Raw genomic sequence first — 8,732 nt, 5'->3', positions numbered from 1 at the left:
TTCTAAACATAACGTCCCAGTGGCTTTTAAACCCCAAAATACATTAAAGACTGGTTCATCCCAAAGATCCAGTCCCCCAGCACAAACAGAGTAATGTTGTGTATGCTGTTCAGTGTCAGGAGGGTGATCAGTCTTACATCGGGGAAACAAAACAGCCACTGGCCAAAAGGATGGACCAGCACAGAAGATCAACATCATCAGGCCAGGACTCTGCGGTCTACACTCATCTCCAGGCCAGTGGTCACTCTTTCAGGGATGAAGATGTTCACATCCTGGACAGAGAGGAACGATGGTTTGAGAGAGGAGTAAAGGAGGCCATCTTTGAGAAAAGAAATCGTCCATCGTTAAACAGGGGTGGAGCCTCCGGGTTCAACTGTCCCCCTCTTACAATGCTGTGATTGCTAGTATCACTCAGCCCTCTGTGAACAGTAAACAGCCATCAGTGTGCTAATGATCCATTGTTAGGCTGACGGTCCTTCTTGACCATGTGAGCAGCTGGTTTTGGTTGTCAGCAGCAAAACTGGTTGATCCACTCTGAGAAGGTGCTATTTAAGAGACTGAGCTGAATACAGCTCCTCAGACTGAGGAAGTCTCTTGGATGAGAGAGGAAACGTTTCTATATTTTTTGTTGTTTTGCTTTGTTTTGTGTTTTTTTTTTTTTTAATGTCCAGAGGACCAGATTTAACTTTTTTAGATTTTTCTACCTGGATTATTGAGCATGCATCAGGATAAATTACAAACAGTTTTAGCTGGAGAATGTGGGCGTGGCGGCATGACGAATTAGGATGTGACACCGTTACAATACGTTTGGCTCTAAATTGCACAGATTTGAGCCGAGGTGCACCAAAATCACTATGATTGATCATTATCCACCCCTTGAACAAATCCATAATAAGTGGTCAATAGTCTCCACAGCTCCCCTACATTATTCCAATAGTTATATCTCAGTGATACATCATTCGATCTGCACCAGATTTATTGTGCATCATCAGTGAGCACTTCTAGACACATTGATATTGTGCTTTAACATATGACTATAGTGCGCCCCCTAGATTATTCCAAAAGTTATATCTCAGTGATGCATCATCCGATCTGTACCAGGTTTTTGGTGCGTCATTAGTGAGCACTTGTACACACATTGGTATTGTTCTTTAACTTTTGACTCCAGTGCGCTCCCTAGATAATTCCAACAGTTATATCTCAGTGAAATATCATTCAATATGTACCAGATTTATTGTGCATGATTAGTGAGCACTTCTAGACACATTGGTATTGTTCTTTAACATTTGACTCCATTGCGCCTCCTAGATTATTCCACCAGTTATATCTCAGTGATACATCATGTGGCCTAGACCAGATTTTTGGTGTGTCATCTGTGAGCATTTCTAGACACATTGATATTATTGGTTATCTTTTGACTCGAGTGTGCCCTCTAGATTATTCCACCAGTTATATCTCAGTGATACATCATCCAATCTGTACCAGATTTATTGTGCGTGATCAGTTAAACATTCTACACACATTGGTATTGTTGTTTAACATTTCTCTCCAGTGCGCCCCCTAGATTATTCCAACATTTATTTCTCAGTGAGACATCATCTGATCTAGACCTGATTTTTTATGATTCATCAGTGAGCACTTGTAGACACATTGGTATTGTTGATTCATGACTTGACATAAGCCCGGCCCACTCAGAGAATAAACTGATGATTATTGGGTGACTCTTCCAGCTTGGCATTGTGTAAGATATAAGACTGAAACTGTATTCGCTAACTGTTGATTACCACATATGACATGTTGAAAAGCCTAAAGGAAGTCCTTTACATTCGCGACAAAATAGAAAGTAACAATAACTCCTGTCTGGAAGGTTGGATTTTAGCCAAACTTGTAAGGCTTGCAGCTGGACTCATACTGATATGGGCGGAAGGTGATTGCAAAGGTTCGGCATATGCGCACCCTGGTGGACGCATGCGGGATTTGCATGAGAGCGTTCACAATGGCGACCGAGTGCCGTTGCTGGAGCTCTCCCAGTCACAGGTGATGTCGAAGATTTGGCAAATGCGCAGTCGCACCCTGGTGAACGAGTGCGGGATAGGCACAAGAGCATTCGCCATGGCGACTGGGTGGAGTAGCTGGAGCTCCAGCGGTCACCGTAAGGCCGGAGTGGCACTTTGCTGCGAGGGCCTTCAATGTTTGAAAGAGGTGACGTGCATGTGAATTCCCCTCATTTATGTTTTTTGTTATTTTTTTCCCTATATTTTTGTTAAATGCCCAAGTTTGAAAAATGAAATAAATAAATAAAGTAAAAAATTAAATAAAAACTCAGTGCAATCATCCAACATAAATGCATGTTTAATTAGACCAATTAAAAATAGTGATAGTGATTTAGGCCAAAAATATTTTAAAGGTCCATGCTTTCATAAACTTGCGAAAATATATTTCAAATGATGACAAATCTTATGACACAATTCCTTTTTTAATTACCGTTAGATTTTAAATAACAGAGTATAAACTTATTCACTGCTGTTACAGTGGCATATCTCATTACATCAATGACATTTATTTTTGTTTTGAAGTATTTAAAATAACGAAGAACAAATAAACAATAAAAGCATCCCAAACATTTAAACAAACTGCTAAAAACTGAAACAAATGCGTTCACCTTTTTTATAGCCAGAGTTTTCCAGCTCGTCCTCTTTAATTATACAGTGTTCATTTAATAAACAAATAAATACAAACATGAATGTCACAATAATACATGAGGGAGCAACACTGATATTGCACCATTTCATGGCACAAACCAAGTGGCAAAATAAAGATAAATACAAAAGCTTAAAAATACAAACTTTGCAACACCAATATTCACAAACGAAATCTGGAGCAGAAACTCTGTCTTAAAAACTATGTTTGAGGTTGTCAAATATAAATATACCTTTGAGGAAACAAATGTGATGTGTATTCAGATCCTGTTATTCTTCTTCAGTACCTCCAAATACTGTTGCGTTGCTCTGCTGACGGGGTCCAGCTCCACTCTGGAGGCAGAGCCCACCGGGGACATCCGAACAGAGGCTGCGTCCAGCTCTGCTGTGGCTGAGGACCAAAAAACCAGTAACCATCTGATGACTCTACAGGCTTGTGGTTCTGATGATGCTTTCACACAAACAACTTCACTCACCGCTGCTTAATTCCTTTGATATGTTCCTGTCCAACTCCCTCTGCATCTGGAGAAGAGCAAAAGAAGTTGAAATATTTTGTGGAAAACAGAGTGGTTATACAGTAAGGCAGGGGTATTCATTTAAAACTCGCTCAAGTCCAGTTACTAAAAATTCTCCTAGGAAAAGGTCAGAAAAAAAGTCAAACTTTTGTCTTTTATGGTTTTACCTGTTCACATTTTCACTGTTAACAATCTGCACTTTATAGTAAACAACTAGCTCTTTTGCCATAACTAAAAGTAGTCGCAGACAAATAAATGTAGGACCTTTATTTCAAAACAGAAAGCTCTGAATAAAATGCATCTTAATTGTGCAAACAGAGCCTAACAAGCCTTTTTCTTTTCAACTGAAAATGGTCCAAGCCTAAAGAACTGAAGGCTTACATTTAAAGTCAAATGTTAACATCTTTAGAAAACAGAAAACAATCAAAAAAAGTTGCTCTTTGATTAAAACAAACAAAAACAAAAACAAATGCAGAGTAAGCAAAGCTTTCTTTTCTTTTTTTGGGGGGGCTTAAAGAAGTTCAAATAAAACATGTCAGCATCTTCAGAAAATAAATAAAATGGCTCTTTTAGGAAAACAAACTGAAAACAGAGATTTAAACACCACCTTTTCTCTTTTATTTTTATTTGCCTTTTCTTAACCCTCCTGTTATGTTGCAGGTCAAATTGACCCGTTTTAAAGTTTAAATTTTTTTTTTAATATTTGAAAATATTTTTTCTGCATGAAACTTTTTCTATTTGTCTTAATAGTTCCACTCAACATATAAATTGAAAATGGTTCTCTTTACACATTTGTACCACCCCCTGCGTCTACTTGCTACATCGATACTGTTCGGGTCAATTTGACCCGGCAGTCAAGTTGAAGGGTAAAAAGGGTAAAAAAAATTCCAATTCTATTTGTTTCCTTGAAACTATGAGACATATTTCACTACACACACACACACACACACACACACACACACACACACACACACACACACACACACACACACACACACACACACACACACACACATACACACACACACATACACACACACACACGTGTATGCACACACAGACATGCACGCACACACCACACACATGCACACACACAAACCCACTTTCTCACTATTCTCTTTACTTCACAAGGAATTTGTGAGACAGCAGGTGTTTATACAACTTTTGACGGGAACCTTTTCTGTTCCTGTGGGAAAACTCCACCCACACTGAGTGGACACTCAGCAGAAGGGGAGGGGTGGGAGGGCATAAATACTCTCTGCAAGGGAGTCCTAAACACATTACACACTGAAGGTACATGTGATATCGTCACTGTCAGAGGTCAGGAAATGAGCAGCAGGAAAAAAATGTTTACAGCCCAGGAAGTGCTGGATCTTCTCACTGATCATGACAGTGAAATAGAAGAGGAGGTGTCTGAAGCTGAAGACAGTATTGAGGTCAATTCTGAGTCTGATGATTCTGATTATGAACCAATTGATGAAAGTGATATTCATGTTTCTCCAAGCAAGACATTCATGTCAAAAAATGGTGAAATTCAGTGGTCTTCATCTCCAACTAAGCACCTCGCAAAACAGTGTGCAGAAAATATAATAAAGACAGTGCCAGGGCCTACTAGGATGGCAGTAACTCGAGTCACAGATATCAAGTCGGTCTTTGAGCTACTCATGCCTAATGTAATACAAAAAATCATTCTTCAAATGACAAATCTAGAAGGAAGGTGAGTTTTTGGAGAGAACTGGAAAGAGCTGGACCAAATGCATTTACATGCATATTTGGGGGTTCTCATTCTGACTGGAGTTTACAAGTCAAAGGATGAATCAACAGCCAGTCTATGGGATGCAGAGACAGGCAGGGCAATATTTCGGGCCACAATGTCTCTGGAGACTTTTCATATTTTCTCCAGAGTAATCCGATTTGACAATCGAGAGACAAGAGTTGTCAGACGGGAACCAGACAAACTAGCAGCTATTAGGACAGTGTGGGACAAGTGGGTTGAGCAACTTCCCCTGTTCTATAACCCAGGCCCTAATGTCACAGTAGATGAAGGACTTGTGGCATTCAGAGGTCACTGCTCATTTAGGTAATATATGCCTTCCAAGCCAGCTAAATATGGCATAAAATTCTGGGCAGCATGTGATGCAAAAACCAGCTATGTTTTGAACATGCAGGTTTACACTGGAAAGCCAGCTTGAGGAGCCCCACAAAAAAATCAAGGTACAAGGGTTGTGCTTGACATGTCAAATGGTCTCAGGGGGCACAAGGTAACCTGTGACAATTTTTTCACAAGCTATAACTTGGGTCAATAACTTCTAAAAAGAAAGCTCACAATGTTTAGGACAGTCCGAAAGAACAGAGCTGAACTCCCCGCTGAGCTACTGGTGACAAAGAACAGGGACCCTCAATCGTCCATGTTTGCCTTTACAGACAATACAGCCCTGGTGTCCTATTGCCCTAAAAAGGGTAAAAATGTTGTGCTCATGAGCACTTTGCATAAAAATGCTGAAATCAGCACACGAGAGGACCATAAACCAACTATGATCCTTGACTACAATGCTGCCAAAGGCGGGGTGGACAATCTGGACAAGGTCACAGGGTCATACAGCACCAAGAGAATGACTGCGCGCTGGCCACTGGTCATCTTTTACAACATCATTGATGTATCAGCATACAACACATTTGTCCTTTGGACGGAAATCTTTCCGGAGTGGAATGTGTCAAAGCTGTACAAGAGGCGCATTTTCTTAGAAGAGCTGGGCAAGGCACTTGTGGTACCACATAGACAACGAAGACAGCATATGCCAAGGACCCCAGCTACTGCAGCTGTAGTAAAGGAGATCCAGGAGAGGACTACACCCAGCACATCAGTGTGTGAGGTAAGTAAAAGTGTGTGTTTGTGCGAGTGCATGTTATGTGTGTCTTAGGAGCATCAAAAAATATATTAACCATTTTATTCGTCTTTCTAGGTTGCTACTGGAGGAAAAAAGAAGAGGAAGAGGTGCCAGGTTTGATTTTTTTGGTTTCTGACACTATTACATGATTAAACACTCCCCGGGTCAAATTGACCCACGAACATTATTGCTTTACCTCAGAAACGAACATAACAGGAGGGAGACAGAAATGTGCATGTGATTGCCCTGCCACGTAATGTCTATCTCAGTTGGAATGAAGTCAGTGCCTTGCTCGTGCAGACATGTCGGTGTTCATCTGTGAGTCTGGAGCAGTACTTGTTTTTCATCAAGTTCATATGGAAACAGCTGACTCAGCTGTAGGTTGATCCAAACAGTCCATGTGTGCAGTGCTACGTTGCTTAGACCAGGGAACACACAGTCTATAACCAGAAGGTAGCAGGCCAGTTGCCTCAAAATGTTCTCTTAATTCTGCGTTTCCTTGCAGATCAAGCTGAAGAGATCCTGCATGTGCCCACTTCTGTGCAGCCTCGTTGGAAAATCCTTTGATTTCTGTGATGAGAAAAGGATTCTGGATTAGCAGGAGGAGCTGCTGCCCAAGCCAGAAGCTGTTGAACCTTCGACTGAAGTTCCCAATCAGCTTGTTTATGAAGTGAACATAGGGAGAAACATCTCTCTCATCCTGAATCTGTTCCTGTAATTTTGGGAAGTGTTCAGTCTCCTTCAAGATCTTCTTTGAAAATGTCCAGCTTCCTCTGGAAGGAGCAAACAGCTGTCATCAAATCAGTAATTGATTTTTTTTAAAGGTTTCTTTATTTGTCAATTGCACAAAATGTGGTACATGTGGCGGAATGAAAATTGTACACAGGGTCCCAGTTACAACCAACAAAAGTATAAATTGAAAAGAAAACAGTAATAAGATCTAAGATATGAACTAAGAAAAACACTAAACTAAGAATACACTAAGCACTAGTAGTACAAAAACAATACGCCCAACAACAGCAGCACGAACATGAGTCTGTGTGAGCAGATGAGCACGAATGAACACAGCAGCGGGAAATACATCAGCAGCATAAGATTAGCAGCATAAGATCAGCAATGAAGTGTAATTACAATTACTTTTTTCACAGTGATTATTCTGGTTAGAGATTCATGAGTCTAACAGCCTCAGGGTAGAAGCTGTTCCTCAGTCTAGTGGTTCTGCACTTAATGCTCCTCAACCTCCTTCCTGAGGGGAGTGGGGCAAAAAGTGTGTGTGCTGGGTGAGTGGGGTCCTTCATGATGCAGGTGGCCCTCTTCCTGCATCTGGAGGTGTAGATGTCTGTGATGGTGGGGAGACTGACTCCAACATCTTCTGTGCAGCCTTCACCACTCTCTGCAAAGCTTTTCGTAGAAGGAGGTGAGGACTGAGCTTCCCAGACCAGCTCGTCTCAGCCGTCTGAGGAAGTAGAGTCTCCGATGAGCTTTCTTGATCAGGCTGGTGGTGTTGTTGCTCCAGCGGAGGTTGTCATTCATGTGTACACCCAAGTACTTGTAGCTGGAGACCACTTCCACTGCAGATACTCTTATGTTCAGGGGGTGGGGAGGGGGTGTGTTGTTGTTATGTTGTTGTGTTACGTCAGAAGTCCACGACAATCTCCTTCGTCTTCTTCACATTGATGTGAAGGTTGTTCTTCCTGCACCAGCTCTCCAGGTGTTCCACATCCTGCCTGTAGCTGAACTCATCATTGTTTGTGATGCATCCCACCACCGCTGTATCATCTGCAAACTTTACAATGTGACAACCTGGATGGGTAGCTGCACAATCATACGTGAGCAGAGTAAACAGGCGGGGGCTCAGCACACATCCCTGAGGGGAGCCAGTGCTGAGGGTGATGGTGGAGGAGGAGAAGTTGTGGACCGTCACAGACTGAGGTCTGTTTGTTAAAAAGTCTAGTACCCAGTTGCAGATGGAGGGGCTTAGTCCTAGTATGAATAGTTTGTCCATCAGGGTTTGGGGGATCATGGTGTTGAAGGCAGACGTAAAGGCCACAAAGAGCATAGATCAAGCTCCCCATCATTAACAGCTGCTTTTCTGAAGACCTATCAGTCAGTGCATGGTGCTTGGACCAATACTCTTTACCTTATATACTGTATGCTTCCATTAGGTAAAGTTATTAAACAGCATGGGATAAATTTTCATTGTTATATTGATGGTACACATATCTTTGTCCATTAAACCCAATGAATCCAAACAGCTTCTTAGACTGTAAGCATGTCTTAAAGACATAAAAACCTGGATGACCCTTAATTTTCTCCTGTTGAACACAGACATAACTGAGGTTTTGGGACCTGAGCACCTTAGGAATGAATTTTTCAGTCTTTCTCCCTCCTCAGTATCTATAAAATCTGTTAATGAAATGAGGATAACAAGTTCCAACAACAAATAATTTCCCTTTGGGATTAATAAAGTATTTTTAATTAATTAATTTAGATGGCATTAATCTGTCCTTCAGCTCTAATGTTAAAAATCTTGGTGTTATTTTTGATCAGGACATGTCTTTTATCCCCCACATTAAAAACGTTACTAGAACTGCCTTCTTCCACCTGCGTAATATCACTAACATTAGAAA

At 41.2% G+C, this 8,732-nt stretch overlaps 1 long non-coding RNA gene across 1 annotated transcript in view; it reads right to left on the bottom strand.

The window, feature by feature from the left end:
* Positions 1-2,938: 2,938 nt before the first annotated feature.
* LOC119416418 overlaps positions 2,939-8,732 on the bottom strand; it is a 27,103-nt gene continuing 21,309 nt past the window's right edge. Inside the window, exons 2-3 of the long non-coding RNA XR_005187088.1 lie at positions 3,176-3,221; positions 2,939-3,090 (exon numbers count right to left, since the gene is read on the bottom strand). This is a non-coding gene — a long non-coding RNA (uncharacterized LOC119416418). The remainder of the gene's footprint in view (positions 3,091-3,175; positions 3,222-8,732) is intronic.

Source organism: Nematolebias whitei, chromosome 10, assembly GCF_014905685.2.
Source record: "Nematolebias whitei isolate Nwh7 chromosome 10, NemWhi1, whole genome shotgun sequence".
Classification (NCBI taxonomy): domain Eukaryota; kingdom Metazoa; phylum Chordata; class Actinopteri; order Cyprinodontiformes; family Rivulidae; genus Nematolebias; species Nematolebias whitei.
Note: the sequence above shows the minus strand (reverse complement) of the source record. Positions and strands in the feature narration are given on the sequence as shown.